At 35.0% G+C, this 20151-nt stretch overlaps 1 long non-coding RNA gene across 1 annotated transcript in view; it reads left to right on the top strand.

Annotated features, from left to right (window-relative positions):
• The first annotated feature begins 15328 nt into the window (after positions 1-15328).
• The window catches only part of LOC308655730, a 34690-nt gene continuing 29867 nt past the window's right edge, over positions 15329-20151 (top strand). The window contains exons 1-2 of the long non-coding RNA XR_014023510.1: positions 15329-15395; positions 15498-15598. This is a non-coding gene — a long non-coding RNA (uncharacterized lncRNA). The remainder of the gene's footprint in view (positions 15396-15497; positions 15599-20151) is intronic.

The raw sequence follows: 20151 nt of genomic DNA, 5'->3' as shown, positions 1-20151 counted from the left end.
TGGGGTTCCCGATGAGGCAGGAATAACCTGGTGGAAGGATGTGGCTGAGGGAAGCTGCTTATTTGGTAACCAGGAAGCAGAGAGAGAGAGGTCTCCACTTGCCAGATAGAAATATGTACCCAAAGTCATGCCCCAATTCCCACCTCCTGCAGCCACATCCTACCACGTCAGTTACCACTCAGTTAATCCCTATCAGGGAATTAAATGACTGATTGGGATAAGACTTTCACAATCCATTCATTTCTCCTCTGAACCTTCTGGCATTGTCTTATACATGAGCTTTTGGGGAACACCTCACATCCAAACCATAACAGTACAGACAAATCTGAGAACAAAAACTCAAGGGGAATCCAAAAATAGGCTCCCACTTTTTTTTATGAGTTTTACCTGTAGGAGTTCTACCAGGTTCTCCAAGTTAATATCAAAGGAAAAACTTCCCTGAGCTTCTGGCAGGAGGGGAAAAGGGCACATTTTAAAATACTTAACAGCATGTTGTTCTTATTAAGAAGAACTGACTTTAGGAGAAACTAGTTAAGAAGAGCCTAACTTGTCAGGATACTATCAAAGTCTAATTGACTTGGGGGAGAGAAATGCTCAATGGTTGGTAGTCAGCCCTATCCTTCTACATGGGAATGGGAGATACCCAATTTCATCCCAGTATAGACTTCTTGCCCACCTAAAAGGAGAAGAGATACTGAGAACCACTTGTCAAGTACACAGACAAGACATCCTTCCCCCACTTCTTACCACCACATTACTAAACTCCCATTTTATGCAGTTCCTTTTATTTGGTTTATCATTTCAGTCACCAAGAAAAAAAAAATTATAAGAAATACTAAAAGTTGAAAACAGTTTGAAAAGAGAGATAGAGGGAAGAACAGAACCATACTTTAGATATGGCAACAAGGGTGAAATTATCAGATTAAAATTTCAAACAATTGTGATTAATATGCTAAAGATTCTAATGGATAAATAGTCAGCATGCAAAAACAGACAAACAGGGTAAGCAATTCTGAGGGTACAGAAATTCTGAGAGCTTCCCCACGACAAAATTCTAGACATCAAAAACATAGTAACAGAAATAAAGAATGCCTTTGATGGGCATATTAGAAGATTTGATAGGCTAATTAAAGAATCTTTGAGTGTAGGAATATGTTAATAGAAACCCCCAGAAGCTGAAAAAACAAAGAGAACAAAGACTGAAAAAAAAATATACAAGGGGTGTGAGACAACTAGAAAAGGTTAACATATTTGCAATCAGAATAACAGAAGGAGAAAAAAGAGGAGGAAATATCTGAAAAAAAAATAATGACTGAAAATTTTCCCCCAATTAATATCAAATGCCCACCCATAGATCTAGGAATTCCTAGGAAGCTCAGAGAAGGCAAAACAGGATAAATAGAAAATAGCAACAACAAAACACACTGTAAATGATCTTCTAATTTTCATACTACAGAAAATCAAAGATAAACTATGAAAGAAGCCAGAGAAATAATACACATTACCTTTGGAACAGCAAAACTAAGAATTTCAATTGACCTCTCTTCAAGAACTGTGCAAGCAAAAGTAAAGTGAAATATTTAAAGTGGTGAGAGAAAAAACAAAACGAAACTTACAAAAATAGAAGTTTACATTCCACAAAATTATCCTTCAAAGGTGAAAGAGACAGAATGGGAGAAAATATTTGCCAAGTAGTCATCTGACAAAGGATAAGCATCCAGAAATATAAGGAATTTTTTAAAACTTAACAAAAACAAATGGTATAATTAAAAACAAATAAATGACCTAAATAGACTTTTAAAAGAAGAAATTCAGGGACTGGGGATGTGGCTCAAGCGGTGGCATGCTTGCTTGGCATATGTGGGGCGCTGGGTTCAATCCTCAGCACCACATAAGAAAAATAAAATAAAATAAAGATGTGTGTTCACCGAAAACTAAAAAATAAATATTAAAAAATTCTCTTTCTCTCTTTAAAAAGAAAAAGAAGAAATTAAAATGGCCTACAAATTTAAGAAAAAATTACTCAACTTCATTAGCCCTTTACCAAACGCAAATCAAAAACACAATGAGCTATCATTTTACTCTCAGTTTGAAAGACTTTTAACAACAGGAAAGCTGGCAAGATTGGGAAGAGAAAAGATCTCTAGATTTACCATATGATCTCAACCCTGGGTATATATCCAGAGAAAATGAAATCAACACATTTTTTACACATTTAAAAGTGTAGAAATTATACAATGTATATTCTCAAACTACAACAGAAGTAAAAAAAAATCAATAACAGAGGGATAATTGTAGAATCCACAAGCATACGGAGATCAAAGCAACAAACTTCTAAATAATTCAAGAATCAAAGGTGTAGTCTCAAGAGAAATGAAAACAAAATTCTGAACTAAATGAAAATGATAACACAACTCATCAAAAATTTTGGCAATGTTCTGTGAAAGTGCTTAGAGGAAAAGTTATAGCCTTGAGTGCATATGTTCAAAATTAATAAGTGTCCAAAATTAATAATCTAAGTTTCCATGTTAAGAAACTAGAAGAAAAGAGCAAATAAAATTCAAAGTAAGAAAAAGAGAAATAAAAGAATTAGAGGAGAGATAAATGAAATTGAAAACAATTCAATAGAAAAAACTCTAATAAAACCAAAAGTTAATGCTTTGAAAATATCAATAAAATTGATAAGATTCTAGTCAAGCTAACTAAGAAATAGGAGAGGACACTAATTGCTAATATCTGAAATGAAAGAACAGACATCATTATGGATCTCATGAACATCAAAAGGATAAAAAAAGGAATGCTATGAATAACTTTGTTTAGAAATTTGATAATATAGATGGAATGAGCCAATTCTTTGAAAGACACAATCTGCCAAAATTTACACAAGAAGAAATAGACAATCTTAATAGGTTTATATTTATGGAAGAAATTAACTCAATAAGCTTCCAAAGCAGAAAGTAACAGGATCACCTGAGTTCACTGCTGGGTTTCACCTTTTAAGGAAGAAATAATAGCAATTTCCTACAGTTTCTTTCAGAGGAGAGATAATACTAAGTTATTCTATGTGGCTAATATTATCCTAATATCAAAACCAGACAAAGATATTACGAGCAAAGTGGGCAGATTGATATCTCTCATGAACATAAAGCACAAATCCTCAAAAAAATTTGCTAATCAAATCTAATAGTCTATAAAAATAATTCTATACCACAACCAAGTGGTATTTATCCCAAATATGCAAGGTTGCCCAAACATTTAAAAACCAATTACTACAATCCATTGCATTCAATAGAGGCAGAAAAAAACATTTGATGAAGTCCAACACCTATTCATGATTAAAAATAAAAAAGGTCCCATTAAACCAACACAGAGGAGCTTCCCCCAACCTTATAAAGAACATCTTTCTGTGATAAATTTACAGTTGACGTTATACCTAATGCTGAGAAGCTAGAAAGTTCCTACCAAGACCAGGGCAAGGGAGGCCCCTTTAATCACATCTTCTCCATATAGTACTGGAATTCCAAGATAATGCAATGAAATGAAGAAAAGTATATATAGATTGAGAAAGAAAAAAAAAAAACAAAACATTTATTTTACAATGAAATGATCATATATGTAGAAAAAGTGCAAAAATTACAACAACAACAAAAACCCAAACCCAGGAACAATTGAGGTTATAGGACACAAGGTCAAGAAACAAAAGTCATTCTCTTGGTATATACAAGCTATGAAGAAGTAGAATATGAAACACTAAAATAAATCTAACAAAATACGTGCATGATATGAGTGAGTAAAATTGAAAAACTCTTCTGAAAAAAATGAAAGCCACTAAATAGTTATTCCATGGATAGGATGACTAAATATTGTCAATACAATGGTTATCTCTCATTTGATGAATACTTCTAGGGCAGTCCCAATAAAAATCCCAGCATGTTATTTTGTAAATTTGACAAACTGACTGAAGTTTGTAAGGAAAGGCAAAAGACCTTAGTATTCAACACAACACTGAAGGAGAACAAAGTTGGAGGACCAACACTAATAATTTCAATACTTATTTCAAAGCAACAGTAATCAAAACAGCGTGGCATAGGTGAAAAATAGACAAGTATATCAATGGAACAGAATAGAAAGACCAGAAATCAACCTTATAGTTGACCGATCTTTAGCTCTCGAGTAAAGGTAATACAATAAATAAGTATATCCTTTTCAACAAATAGTGCTCTAACAACAAGATATTGATGTGCCAAAACAAAACAAAACAAACATATAAATACACAACCTTCCAAAAATGAACTAAATACTTTTTTAAAATCCCTCCTAGAAGATAATAGAGAAAAAGAGGTAAATGATGTTAGGTTTGGTAATAAATTTTTAGGCAAAACACCAAAGGCAAAATATATGAAAGTGATATTAACAAGCAGGACTACATTAAAATTAAAATCTTCTGCTCTGTGAATGACAGTGTCAAGAGAAGGAGAGAACAAGCTACACAATGGAAGATGATATTTGCAAAAGACCCATCTGAAGTATTGTAATATAAAATATGTGAACAATCCTTGGAAGTCAAGAATGACAAATAACCAATTGACAAAACATTCAAATAGACACCTTACATAATGACATTCAGAGGGCAAATAAACATATGAAAGGATGTTTCACATCATGTGTCATTAGGGAAATACAAATTTAGACAACAGTGAGATACCATACATGCTTAGTAGAATGTCCAAAATCCAGAACACTGAGAACTTCAAATGCTGACCAAACTGTAGTACAGCAAGAGCTCTCCTTCTTTAGTGGTGGTAGTGTAAAATGATATAGCCATTCAGAAGAGACTGTGGTGGTTTTATACAAAACTAGACTTACCATTCAATCCAGCAAAGCATTCCTTGATATTTACCCAATGGAGTTGAAAACTTCTGTCCACATCAAAGCTACACACAGTTTTATTCATAATTGCCAAAAGTTGGAAATAAGATGTACTTCAGTCAGTGCGTGGATGAATAAACTGTGGTGCATTTCAACAATGGACTGTTATTCGGCACTAAAAAGAAATGAGCTATCAACTCATGAAATGACAGAGAAGGCTGAAATGCATATTACTAAGTGAAAGAAAACAAACTCAAAAGGCTACATAGCATTTGATTCCGAATCTATGACATTCTGGAAAAGACAAAACCATGAAGAGAGTAGTCAGTGATGTCCAGAGATAGGGGTAGAAATGGCTAGGCAGTGCACAAAGAATTTTTAAGGCAATAAAAATGAAAATACTCATATAACACGACCATGAAGTAAATATATCATTATACATTTGTCCAAACTCATAGAGCATACACCACCAAGAGTGAGCCCAGATGTGAACTATCAACTTCAAGGTTTATGATATGTCAATTGTAGGTTCATTCATTGCAACAAATGTACCGCTCTGGTGGGGAATGTGGACCATCAATTTTGTTTTGAATCTAAAACAGCTGTTTAAAAAAAAGGCTTTAAAGCAAAAAACAAAGCACAAAATGAAACAGAACAAAAAAAAACCCCAATTATTCAAATTTTATTTTGTAATATTATATCATTTATAGAAAAACTAAGAGTATAATTAATAAGTAATTCCCATTCCTTCCTTGGCTTCTCCTATTACTTAACACTCAAATATCACTTCTTCCAGATTCTGCTTTAGTCACACACCTTCCACAGCTCTGTTTATCTCTTGTGTGAACTCATTGATTAACAATTTGTGCACATAGATAGAAGGGAAGGGAAAGTGATCTGTTTGTCCTCCATTTGTGTGTGTGTGTGTGTGTGTGTGTGGATTTTTGCTTGGCTTGTAGATGTTACCAAGTGTTTTGGTAAGAGGAAACCTACTGTAATGATCTCTATCTCATATCAGAGTTAGCTTCCATTCCGTTTTAACTTTACTGGGGAAAACTCTTGTTACTCTTGTCTAAATTTCTCTCTTCTTTTGCTCATGTTATTTAAGAATTTGCCATGTTTAATTGTGCATCCCACACAAAATTCTTCCTGGATTATTCAGTTTGTACCCTATGTCAAAGCTATTAGTTATTGCAACTCAAGTTACCTACAGGTTAGCAGCCTCATATCATTCTTGGTCTAATAATTTATTGTAGGTTATTAAAGTTGTTTGGAATTTTAGTTTTTCCAATTTCTTTAGTGAAATTTTGATCATTTACAACAAAAATTTGTTAGTTATGCTACACATATAGTATTATTTTATTATAAAGGAGACTAAGGCACTGCCTGTGGTTTAGTGCACAACAGTGAAGATTCTGTTATACAGTTACTTGGCTTTGAGCTCTGGCTTTTTCACTTAATTACTATGTGAACTTAGAACAAGTTACTTAACCTTTCTGCACTTCAGTTATTATTTTTGTTTCTTAATCTATAAAATGGGCATAAAATATCACAATTAGCTTAGGGCTTGGTTCATAAATGGTATTATTACTTAGGTGATTTTCAGTGGTCAGGATGATATAATCAATTCTTGCTTGCAGTGAATTTGGACAGAATTACATTTAATTGCTCTATCTCCATGCTTCATGGATCTTGGTTTTGGGGTTTCCTTTATTCAAAAAAACCTGTGTGCTGCTCCAGATCTATGCTTATACTTTGAAGAACAACAGCAATAATAAAAAAATATTAGTATGTGTAAAATGAAGCTAAGAAGAAGTTGATGACTTAAATAAATGAGCATATTGCTAATAAAACCCAGGAAAAATAAAGATCCCCACTCAGTTCATTAACCAGTTACTAAATGGTGTTTGCATTATCTACATGAATAGTAAATGAATTCATTATGATATGTGCTATTATAGTGAATAGCAAATGAATTCATAACTATGGGTTTCATAAAAATATTCCTAATGGAGAAGTTATGCATTGTCAAGTTGGTTTCTAGAATAAGTGGGGTTTACATCGAAATGGGGGAAATAAATAACACTAGGCACAACATTGTTTTAGTTGATGTTATTTGGGTAGGCTTTATTAAACTGAAAACACAGTTTAGGTCTTGGTAATACATCAGTAGCCTCAGAGAACATGAGTTTTGGTTTCTGAGGGTTTTTTTTTTTTAACTAATGACTGATGTCTAGTTTCATCTTTGTTTCAAAGAGAGAAACATAATTATATGCAGCTGATGATCAACAGGAAAGCTTTGGCTTGTGATTAGATGGATTAAGTAAGAAAATCTTTAAAGGTTTCATAGTTTCCTGTTCAGAGGCTATCTGATGGAATGGCTATCATAATCAATCTCAGGTCAGTTGCTTTACATAAAATTTAGTGAACACCCTCATCTGCCCACTTTTGCTCAGCACAAGGATAAAATAAATTTTAGGATTAACAGCATGAATGGTGTACTCTTGAAGTAATATTTGGATTTTATTGACCATCATAAATAGATTATGAAATCATGGCAGCAACAAAAGCACAGATGGTGTCTTATTATAAACCTGCAAACTACAAGCTATGAGCCCAAAGACCAGTCAGAGGGCACTTGTGAGCCATCAGTGGTCTAGAAACCACACTATGATAACCTCTCATCTAAATTCAGAATTAATTTCTTAGGAAAAAAATGACACAACTTCTTGGTTTCATAATAAAAGTAAAATACTTCCAGGGCTTAATTTTCAAGAACTGCTGGTTTTATATGTAATTCTAATACGTATATATTATGTTGGAGCCTATGAGAGTAAAATTTAGCAAGTATAAAAACTAGAAGAAACAGCAAGTAAAACTTTACTAATGCCAGAAGTTTAACAATTTAATTAAATAGCATGATTTGCAGTCCTACAATGTGAAAGATAATGTAGAACATACAAAAATAAGACTGTATAAGTCTTCAAGAAGTTTTCAATGTAGTCTATCTTGTACCCATTTAACCATTATATGAATTATAATGAGATACAACATATATATATATATATATATATATATATATATTGTACAATATATATATATTAGTTATATATATATATATATATATATATATATATATATATATTAGTAGCTGTTTTAGTCAGCTTTTTCATTGCTTCGACCAAAAGATCTGACAAGAACTGTTATTTGAGGGAGTTTATTTTGGCGCTCACAGTTTCGGAGGTCTCAGACCTTAGACAGCTGGCTCCATAGCTCTGTGCCTGAGATGAGGCAGAACATCATGGTGGAAAATAATGGCAGAGGAAAGAAGTTCAGAATATGGTCACCAGGAAACAGACACTTCACTCCCTAGTGACCCACCTCCTCCAGCCACACCTTACCTGACTGTAGTTACCACCCAATTAATCCCTATCAGAGGATTAATGCACCAATTAGATTGAAGCTCTTATATCCCAATCATTTCACCTCTAAACTTTTTTGCATTGTCTCACACATGAGCTTTTGAGGGACACTTCATATCTAAACCATAACAGTAGCAAAATCATAGCAAACTGTTCTAACTACTGTATGTACATTAACTCATGTAGTCCTCACAACAAGCCTAAGCTGTGGGTATTATTATTATCTCCAAATTACATGTGAGGAAACCCAGCCACAGATGGACAAGTAGTAACTCAGAGATAGTTGAGAACCACATACGTTTCACACTTCTGGATGGAGAGTTGCTGCTGGGAAGCAACTGCAACATAAAGGGAATTATAAGAAAGTAGAAGAAGGTGGAGCTTCCAGATTCATGACACCATGAGGAAGATATGTTGGAGACCACAGAGCACAGAGACCCTTAGTGTAAGACTCTACAAATAAAAAAGTGGTATAACTGTAGAAGATATAAAATAGAATGACCAGGGAACAAAGTGTGAACAGGATTAGTTTGGGGGTTTAAAGAAGTAGAAAGAGAGCTTTAGGAAAAAAAAATCATGGTAGATTTAAGAATGATTGGCAGAGGGGAAGAATCAATAGAGGCAGAGATGGAAGACCCTATGACCCACTATAGTAGCATAGAAATTGGTTAAAAAGTACAGCTATAGTGTTAGTTAATTGATTGGATACTTCCATTGTGTGAGAATCAATATTTCTTAGGCATATAATTTCCATAGCTCGAATCCTTCAGTTAGCAAATGGACCTACTTTATTTGTGATTATAATCCACAAAGGGAAGGAAAGGAGCTGGTCAGCAAGATAGAGAAGGAAGTAAACCCAGGAAATATCTTCAGGAAATAGAAGAGTCTTTTAATTATTTCAATGTTTGAACAATTTAATATCATTTTAGTGTTTCTTGAAAAATTATTGGTAATCTTTAACATAAATGTCCCTTCACTGAAGAAAGTCTTAATGTGTATTCACACACACACACACACACACACACACACACACACACACACACACAGTACTTCCAGTCAATATAACTGTAACACACTGAAACTGTCGTTTCGAACAATTTTCTATATTACCTAAATATGCAATATATATCATGGTTCAACTGTCTTTGATTCTCCTTCTTCTGCTTTTTTTTTCTATTGTTGACTATCAAACCCAGGGCCTCACACATGCTAGGGAATCACTCTTCCACTGAGCTATAGCCCCCAGTTAATTTTTCAGTATTCTTAACTTTATAAAAACAATTGTATCAGAGCCTGTTTAACTTATTAATAACACATTTTGGAAAGGAAAATCTTCTCACACAGTGCCTAGCAAATATTAAATGAATTAAATGTAATTAAATGAGATTTAACTTGTTATCTCATTTAATACTCACAAAAACCATGTAAAGCAGATATAGTGCTCTGTTATGGCCAAAAAAAAAAAAAGAAAAATGTGTTAAGTGACTTGCCTAAGGTCAGAAAAGGTAGACAGGAAAGTGTGCCTTGAATGGATTCTAACTAACTCACTAGTACATATATTTCATTTGTACTTAGAATTGAAAGCATTAGGTAAGTATAAGCCTCACTGTGCTGTTAATTTTTTTTTTTTTTTTAGTGTAATGACTTCTAAAAACTCTTCAGAAGTATTGTGCTATGGCTTACACCTCAGCAAAAACAGCTCTCAGCACTTTGAAAGTAGGACCATTTAACACAGGCTAAAAATGCTCTCAAATAAGTGTACTTAGTAGGAACTCCACTTATAACCCATGAATGAAATAAGAACAGAATCCAAATGGGAAGGAATATTTTTCTAGGGATGGGAGTCTATTGTTTCATTCTTATATTCATCATGTTCTTAGCATGGTATCTGAAGCAAAAGCAGTGATTAATTGATACTGGATTTATTGATAATGGTCTTTACATATCCTAACCCAGTTGATTGATAGTCATTTTTTTACTTGTTCTCAATGCTTTGTATTACTACCATAAGGGCCAAAGTTATAGCACAAATATATTAATGCATTCACTCAAAAAACCTTTTTTAATAATTACTAGATGCTGGGCATGGGGATAGCATTTTGCATACAAAGGCAAAAAAAAAGTACATAATTTATTACTTCAAGGCCCTTGTTCTGCAGCATGTGTATCTAAGGTATTTGTTTGGAGGTATGTGGTATAACACATAAAATTTAAAATGCATAATAAAAGAGATCATATTTATGATAACCTGGTATTATTCTCCAAACTGACAGTTATCCTAGATGATTTGAATTCTAGCCTTTCCCAGGAGGAACTGTCTTATATAGCACCTTTTTTTCCACCATTGCTTTCCCTTTCCCCAGTATTAATTCAATGACTTGGACTTGGCGATTGGTGAAATATGCTAGTCAAATGACTTCTTGATTGGACTCTGAGGATCTTCATTCTTTAACATATATACTTAGCATTTTTTTCATGGCAATAATGATTTTTAATGATCAGTTGAATTGATTTATTCTTTAATGAGGGCTAACTGGTAGTTCATCGATAGTTACACCTGAATTCCATTTACATCTAAACAAAGTCTTCATGCACCAGGGTCACTAAAGATCATTTCAAAATTATTTCTTAAGGACAGTATGCCGTGCTGTGTCAATATGACAACACCAATATTAAGTAGCTAGCTTTTAAATCCAAATGGTTGTTTGCTTTAGGTTTTCCCACTCAGGGGAAGAGGAAAGAATGAAAAAACTAAAACTGGTTTGGTCATAGAAAACAGTTCAGGCAATCAACGATCCTGTATCTCCTGGAAGTTGTGCCTTAAAAAAAAATTGAGCTTACTTAAGCTGATAAGGTGGCTGATGTTTCAAAACCAAAACAAACCCAGAACCTGATAGACCCCTTTAATTTAAAGCGAATCCAAAGAAAGTTAAGTGATTTTTAAGAAATCGGGGATATGCTTCGCACAGTCCTGTGGAAATGGAGGATTTAACTTGAATAAGAGATTGTACTGTTTTAAGGAACAATTGTGAAATGACCAGAAAAATCATATTGTTATCCCTTTTTGATCAGAGTCTAAGATTAAAAAATGAAATAAGCTTGATAATTAAACAGTTCCTGGAAAGCTGAAGTTTACTTTTAAATTTTTAAACTAAGCTATTTTTTCTTATCATACACTTTAGGTGACAATATACTAATTTGTTTTTATGCAAACCACTTCTTTTGTGTGTTAGCTAAGAGCTCACTCATTCCTGAGAAGTCAGAATTATGTGCCCCCAAAGTTGAAATATATTACAGAGCAATAAAATGGGCCTGGAGAGTTTAAAGTTATTTCATGATTAATTAGATTTTGAATTAGCTCTTCTTGGGAGGATCCATGGTGGCACATCACACAATCTTTAGGGGTGTGTGTGTGTGTTATTTGTGTAATATCTGGTCCTGCTGTTCCCTCCTTACTTTTTAATTCTATCTTGGGATTGCATGACAGCCAGTCCTCTTGCTTTCTTGCTTTTTCTTCTTTTTATATCTATGTCTCCTCTCTGAAGGTTCTAGTCTTTGTCCACATTTTAAATTATGAATCTTTCTCAGGTTTCTGCCCGAGGTTCCTTTCCTATCACTCTACACATGTTCTCTGAGTGAACTCTGTGATGATACCCAGAGTGTTAGTCAGCTTTTCATCTCAAAATACCCGATGAGAACAACTTAGAGGAGGAAGTTAATTTTGGCTCATGGTTTCAGAGGTTCAGTCCATGGCCAGTAGTCTCCATGGCCCTGGGGCCAAGAGGAGGCAGAAAATCACTGTAGAAGGGCATGGTGAAGAAGTGACGTTCACCATATGGTAGCCAGAAAGCAGAGAGTAAGGGGAAGGGGCTTCAGGAAGATGAACCCTACCAGGGCATCTCCCCAGTAATCCAGCTCCTGCAACCACAACCTACCTGCCTACAACTACACGCAATCAGTCCATTCTAACTATGGATGGGCTGATTAGATTACAGCTTCATAACCTAATCCTTTCACCTCTGAATATTCCTACATCAGCACAGGAGCTTTCGGGGGCACCTGATATGCAAACCATAAAATCCAGCTACTGTGCTCAAATCCTCATCTTAAGCTCCACTTAACTGCCTTTGCTGGACGACTTGTCTGCTTTGTTGGCTCTTATACATCTAAGAGATTTTCAGCATATTAAAACCAACGGTATTTCTCCTCCAGACTTGTCCGTTTTCCTTTGTGTTCACCATATTTATCATTGAATGCAAGCTCCTCACTGCCACTCACACAACCTGTTGATGAGATAAAGTTCAATACTTTATTTACTGAGGTAAAAGAGAACATGTAAATAGAACTCTGTCAATGTCTGAGGGGAATGAGAAAGCAAGGTTTGGATTTATTGAGAGTTGAGACTTTGGTATATGAAAGGTATTTCAGTGTAGATAATTTATTAGAATTGGTGGGAACAATAAGGATTTTTGAATGAAAGGATTTAAAAAAAATCTTAGGAAACATGGGATACAAACTGTAACTATTTCCCATTGAAGAGAGTTGATGGATATTTCTAGACATTTTTTGTTTGCTTGCTTTTTGTTTTCTCATAAAGAGTCAAGCCATTTGCCAGAACTTAAGTCTCTGAAATGGTAAAGACATTAATAAGGCAACACTGTTATTGATAATTATTTAAGAGTGGCGTGGAATAGGTTCCATCCTAGCGTCCAGCCTGCTTTAGAGGTAGCTTGTTTTGATTCTCATTGTCTATGTACTTGATATAGATATCTAGGCAGCTCATGGCTTTGTGGATGTACACCTGCCCCACTTATTCAGTGTTAAGTTTTAAAAACATTAGACCTCTCTTGCAATTTATCAGACAAAGCCATTCACAAATAATCACCGTCAATAACATTCCCTTTAAGACTTGTTTAATTAGACAATTTGAACATCTAACAGTAAATTCTAACCCTATCTGAAATCTTCTGCATGCAAAACTCTTTGGTCCCTTGTTTATATCAGGAACATAACTATACGAGTGGAGTGCCCACAACACTCTCAGGCAACTGTTTTACATGTGCATTTTCCATAATTAGTTGAAGGACCTTTGAAGGTAATTTTTAGAATGATACCTGCAGAAGACAACAGGAGTGCAATAAAATGCCTGTTGAAATAATTCATTTTGATCATTTTGCAGTTATTGTTTTTTAATATTTATTTTTTAGTTGTAGGTAGACACAATATCTTAATTTCATTTTTATGTGGTGCTGAGGATTGAACCCAGGGCCTCACATGTGCTAGGTGAGCACTCTACCACTGAGCCACAAGCAGCCCCGCAGTTATTCTTAATAGGAGGTGATTTAGTTACCTTTTTGTCCCTGTGATCAAAATATCCAACAAGAACAACTCAGAGGATAAACAGTTTATTGGGGGGCTCACAGTTTCAGAGGTCTTAGTCCATAGACAACTGACTCCAATCCTCTGAGACCAAGATGAAGTAGCACTTTGTGAGGGAAGGGTCCCATGAAGAAAAGCTAGAAAGCTCTTGGTGTGCAGAGAGGGGGTGAACACATATGGTGAACACAAAGGAAAAAACAGAGAAGAGACATCCTTCCAGGGCACACTGCCAATGACGCATCTCCTCCAGCAATACCGCACCTGCCTATAGTTACTACCCAGTCAGTCCATTCAAACTAGGATGAATTGATGAGGTTATACCTCTCATGACCCAATCATTTTACTTCAGAATATTTCTGAATTAACAGGAACTTTTGGGGGACACCTCATATGCAAACCATAAGAGGAGGTCATATTTTTCTATCAAAAATACACAATGACCTGTTTCTTTGTCATTAGTTAATGAACGTATTTACAAATTATAAACTCCTCATGCCTTTATGTAATCTCGATTTCTATTACTGGCCAAAGGCCTAGAGGTATTGTAATATTTCTTGAGGAATATAGGCTTGAGGCAGACTGATTCTGGCTCCTGGCTAGCGATGTGATTTTGAGAAAATATATTAGCTTTCTAGGACTATGTTTTCCTTCTGAAATACGCAAAACAATTAAATTTGACTATTTGTTCTATAGAGTTGCTATAAGAGAGTATCACAACCTGGCTGGTTTAAAATAGCAATAATTTATTGTCTCACTGCTCTGTAATCTACAAGTTCCAAAATCTAGTTGGCAGAACTATACTCCTTCTGAGACCTGTAGGGTTGCCTCTTCCTAGCTTTCAGTAGAGGGCTGCCAAGCTTTGGCATTCATGAGCTTGCAATTGTGTAAGTCCAATCTATGCCTTTGTCATCACAAAGCACTGCCCCTATGTGCATCTGTTTTCACATGCTGTGTTCTTGCAGTGGCACCAGTCATATTGGATTAGAGGCACACACTACTCCAAATGCCTTCATTTTAACTTCACTAATCACATCTGCAATTCTATCCCAAATCAGTTCACATTCTTAAGTGCTAGGGGTTAGGATTCTTAAATATTCTTTTTTGGGGGAAATCAATTCAACCCATATATTGATTTAGAGAATTCTTGCTTGAATTAGAATAACAAATCATTGGCATCTAGTAGGTACAAAATTATATTCCTTTGCATCCTCCTTCATGCTAGGTTATACATACACAATAGTTTATAAATAATTTTTGCCCATCTCAGTGTCATTATGTTTATTAAATAGGTACCCAATGTGGTGACAGTCCACTACATCAAAACCTGTGGATCCTCAGACAGGTTAGCCACCACTGGATTCTTTCTCTGTCATTTGGTTCAATATTGCTACACTCCCTTCAATATTTCAATATTTCATTCTAGGGACGGGGTTGGCACCCAACTGCTGGTGCACCCTGACAACACTAGCTCTGATCTGAGAGGTGTCTTAAGTTATGGATGTTCATAGAAGGATAGTTCATTTTAATTGTAATACTTTCCTTTTGGCTATGCTTACCTCCTGCCAGATTTCTAATTCCCTTAACATTTAAGATTGCCAAATCAGGCCATCTGCAAACATGAAAAGTTGCAAAACCAAGGTCTTTCACCAAAGTGATAGTTTTAATATTCTGAGCAAAAGAAAGACTGATCCTCCCCGTCCTGAAAGTCCAAAATAATAGTTTGGAGTGGGTATCCTCTCTCTCTTCTCCACCCTTTGCTCTTCTTAGGGTTTTCTGGATGTAGGTATACCTTTGTTGGATAACCATCTTTTCTTTCTTTATGCGAAGAATGTGCCTTGGCAACCATTATGGAGAAGCCCAGCACAGCCTTTCATGAGCCAGAAAGGTTAAAACTGAGCTGACAGGACAGCCCCAGTTCTCTGCTGTTGGTGAGTTATTCTGTTTATTCTACATATGTTTCCTTTTAATTAAAATGTCATTTTTAATTAAAAATGAAATGTCAAGAAGGAAAAAAATTTGGCAAAGTCTGGACTATTGCAATGAATGCAAGCAGAAAAAAAAGTCAGTAGAGAAAAATAACTTTGAAAGGATGAGAACAGTATCTTATTCTCCATTTTGGTTTAACAACAACAAGAAGGAAACAAGAAAAGACTTGGTGGGCTTTGACTGCCTTTTGCTGTTTGTAGGGAGCATGGGCACACACACACACACACACACACACACACACACACACACAGACTCCTCTGCTTTATGGCTTGTTTCCATAATTAAAAAGTATGTATTTGATGTGTGGGCACATGCTTTAAGTTAATGTGTAATGCTGATGGGTGCCACATTTTTCATGAGTGACAGAGCCACTAATGAGATGTAGCATTGACTGTAGAGGGCACCAATAAATTGTGTAAAACACCCCTGTTGGCCATTTATTTAATTTATTTTATAGAAGTGTAATTCCTTATAGTTTAATATGGAGCTTTTATTTTGTTATAAAGACCCAAGTCTCTTCAAGAATTACGCATCCTTTATGCCTCCCGTTTCAACACTGCTCTGACAGAGAACGTTCTACATTATGATTCAACTCTCAAAGGGATGCTTCCATAGGCAAAAACAACTGTGCTGGAGTATACAACACCTGTTCTAGAAAGTGGGAATAGACTCATGCTTAGGAAGATGGTGGAGTTTGTGGGAATCAGTTGGAGAAGAATGACAAGTGTTAGTTTGGGTATTGAAGAAGGAAAAGACCAAATAGATCTGAATTTCTCCCCAGCTGGTAGCATCTTGATTTTGTCTTTCATCTCTTTCTTTAATGCCTTTTTGCTCTTTTGATCAGGTTGGGGATCTCAGATCCCACTCCATGTTTGGTCTGATTGGCCTCATTTATTTCCCTGTATGAGACAATATTTTCCCAGACTGGGGTGATTGGGTAAACCCCTCCCTCCATGCTGAATTCCAATCTGTCCCCCATGTTCTCCAATACCTGCTATTGCCCCACCTAGTTTTTCCTACTCATCTTTTGGACCCAGTTTATAAAAATCAATTATCAATGTCAATGAAACCTCTCTTAAAACTGTCTTTTACCTCCCATCAAGAGGTACTGTAACTCTGCCCTATTCAAATCTTTCTTAACTTCCTGGACTTCTCCTTTTAGAACTCATAACACTTGTAGATAAAGGCTTAATTGCCGACTTGACTTGATTTGCTCACATTGTCTAGACTATAAGTGGCAGGAGGGCAGAAATTACACCTGCCTTGTTTACTGCCATATCTCTCACACATGACACAATGTCTTGTATGTGGTAAATTTCAGATAAATATTTGCTGGTAAAAGAAGTTTTACCCTCAGTAAAGTAAGTCTCTGTAAGAATTTGACTAGTGTGGTTTGCCAAAAAGCAAATTAAGAGCAATATACCTTCATATAGATTATGACAAGGCTTTATAAACAGGTATGTTATTTACAACTTAGCTTTTGCTATCTCCAGTCCTGCAGCAATATGTGAAAAAGATAATAGGGCAGAGGTTGAGTCTCATCATGATACAGAAAAAATGCAATTTTATTAAAACACAAATCAATAAACCTATGCCAAGATTTTACTAAGTGCCAGGCAGTGTGCATGGTACCCCCATCCTTGTATGTAAGGTGTTCTCAGTTCAGTAAAATGTACTGAGCAAGTAAGAATTGAAGAACTCTTTATCTTCTGTTGAATGTCTTTTAAATTTCTCTACAAGTAAATATTATCTAGAGGAAAATGAGTCAGGTGGCTGCCCAGCTCCTAACAGTGTATGTAACTGTATATAATTGTATCTGTTTACAAAGCAAAACCTGAAGGAGGTTGAAACACTGTTCCTCATTTATCTTATTGGATGATTAACCATTATGAAACCATCACTTTATTAAAAGTAAATAAAATGGTTGAAATGGTGTTTTGTATGAATTAATTTCCCTGTCCAGTACTCAATTTTTAAAATATAAGTAATAAAATTAAGAACATCTCTTATTCATCTCGCTGGATATATTTTGACAGCTATCTTTGAAAAATTATTGAAAAGCTTCCCCCATTTTTCTTTATCACCAAGATAGTCAAGAAGTTCTGCCTTGTGTCCATTTGAAATCTCTCCTGCTTTATTAAATCAATTTCTGCTTGTTTGTGTCTTTGTATCCATGGAGAACAACTGATCAGCATCCCTCATATAAAACCCTTTATATTCTTGGAGACAGTAATTTCCTGTGAAATATGTAGTTGAAAGTTCCATTAACTTTAAGAGGAAAAAAAGGGCTGTGGTTAGTTTAGACTTCATGAAAGTATTCTTCCAAAGCTTTAAACATAAAGGCAGTTACCTTTCTCTATGATAAGTTAACTTTAACCTCCTTTTCAATAGCATTCAAGTTTTAACATAATACATCTATTTTACATATTTCTTATTAAGAACAGTTAATTATTTTGAAAGTGTATGGATATAGCAATTTTTTGTTTTTTCCTAATTTCTTGGTATAATTTTTTAGTATATTCTATAATTAAAATTGGTAATTGTCCCAGTATAATTATTAATTTCAAATTAATTTTGACAATTTGATTTTAAACCTCAAAATCTGATTATGGATAAACAAATAAGAAAATATTCATGAGATACAGAAAAATAGTTGTCTTTAGGATTGAATAATTTGATTGTATAAGCAGTTTCTAAACAAAATATCTTGTCCCTAGAGTTCTTTTTAGGAGTTCATAGCTGTCCACAGAAGTTTGAGAAATTTTATGTAATAATAAGACAAAATGTCACTGAAACTTTGAACATCTGTAGGGTAATATAGCTGTGCAGACCTTTTCTGGGACTGACAGCACATGGTATTAGCTATCTCATAATTTCCTCATTCTTTATGTCAAAGAGCTCTTCTCTGAAAGTTCCGTGATTGGAGGGGTCTCTATATACATCAGCAAAGAGTTCTGCCCAAGTGTTTCCTTGGTTTTGGTGAAAGGCTGCCCTCTTGTGCAGAGATGAGAAGCAACTGTTGTTTTTTTTTTTTTTTTAAATAATTTACCTGATTAGCTGATGCAATTTCTCCTGCATTCTGAAATGGAAGTTAATACTATACTTGGAAACCACAAGTTGACATTTAAAAATACCAAGAATTTCCTCTTAATCTTCCTTTGGACTCTTTTCACATTAGAAAATAATTATGATTCTCATGGTTCCTTTATATAACTCAGACCAAAGGTAAACTCTCACCTCAAAACAAGGAAGCAGCTCCCCAGTAGGAAGAGCCCATGGAGTTTCCCATTCAACAAATAACTGATATGCTTATATCTAATTACAAAATATTATGATCCATTTATGAATAGAATCACATAACTAAATGAAACAGAAGTCCAAATAAATTCCTTGGGTCTGTTGAATGCTAGTTCTTGGCTTTGTCAATAGTATGGGAAAGTAAAACTTAGAAAATTATTCACAAAATTAACACTGAAAATTTAAAAGTAGAACATGCACTCTCTTACACATTTTTTTTTAAATCTTATTTTTCCAAGCATTCAGTTCTATGATGAGGAAATGTATATTTGATAAGTAGATAAAACAGATTATCTTAATTGAGACTTTAATAAGAAGTTTTATTTTATGCACATGCATTCTTTTTTTTATTGGTTGTTCACAATATTACAAAGCTCTTGACATATCATATTTCATACATTAGATTGAAGTGGGTTATGAACCCCCAATTTTACCCCAAATGCAGATTGCAGAATCACGTCGGTTACACAGCCACAATTTTACATAATGCCCTATTAGTAATTGTTGTATTCTGCTACCTTTCCTATCCCCTACTATCCCCCCTCCCCTCCCCTCCCATCTTATCTCTCTACCCCATCTACTGTAATTCATTTCTCTCCTTGTTTATTTTCCCATTCCCCTCACAACCTCTTATATGTAATTTGTATAGCAATGAGGGTCTCCCTTCATTTCCATGCAATTTCCCTTTTCTCTCCCTTTCCCTCCCATCTCGTGTCTCTGCTTAATGTTAATCTTTTCTTCCTGCTCTTCCTCCCTGCTCTGTTCATAGTTGCTCTCATTATATCAAAGAAGACATTTGGTATTTGTTTTTTAGGGATTGGCTAGCTTCACTAAGCATAATCTGCTCTAGTGCCATCCATTTCCCTGCAAATTCTGTGATTTTGTCATTTTTTATTGCTGCATAGTACTCCATTGTGTATAGATGCCACATTTTTTTTATCCATTCATCTATTGAAGGGCATCTGGGTTGGTTCCACAGTCTAGCTATTGTGAATTGTGTTGCTATGAACATCGATGTGGCAGTATCCCTGTAGCATGCTCTTTTAAGGTCTTCAGGGAATAGTCCGAGAAGGGCAATAGCAGGGTCAAATGGTGGTTCCATTCCCAGCTTTCCCAGGAATCTCCAAACTGCTTTCCAAATTGGCCGCACCAATTTGCAGTCCCACCAGCAATGTACAAGTGTACCCTTTTCTCCACA

This window comes from Spermophilus citellus (assembly GCF_964194105.1).
Source record: "Spermophilus citellus genome assembly, chromosome: 9".
NCBI classification, from domain to species: Eukaryota; Metazoa; Chordata; class Mammalia; order Rodentia; family Sciuridae; genus Spermophilus; species Spermophilus citellus.
The sequence above is the reverse complement of the archived record's forward strand: the minus strand, read 5'-3'. Positions and strand labels throughout refer to the sequence as shown.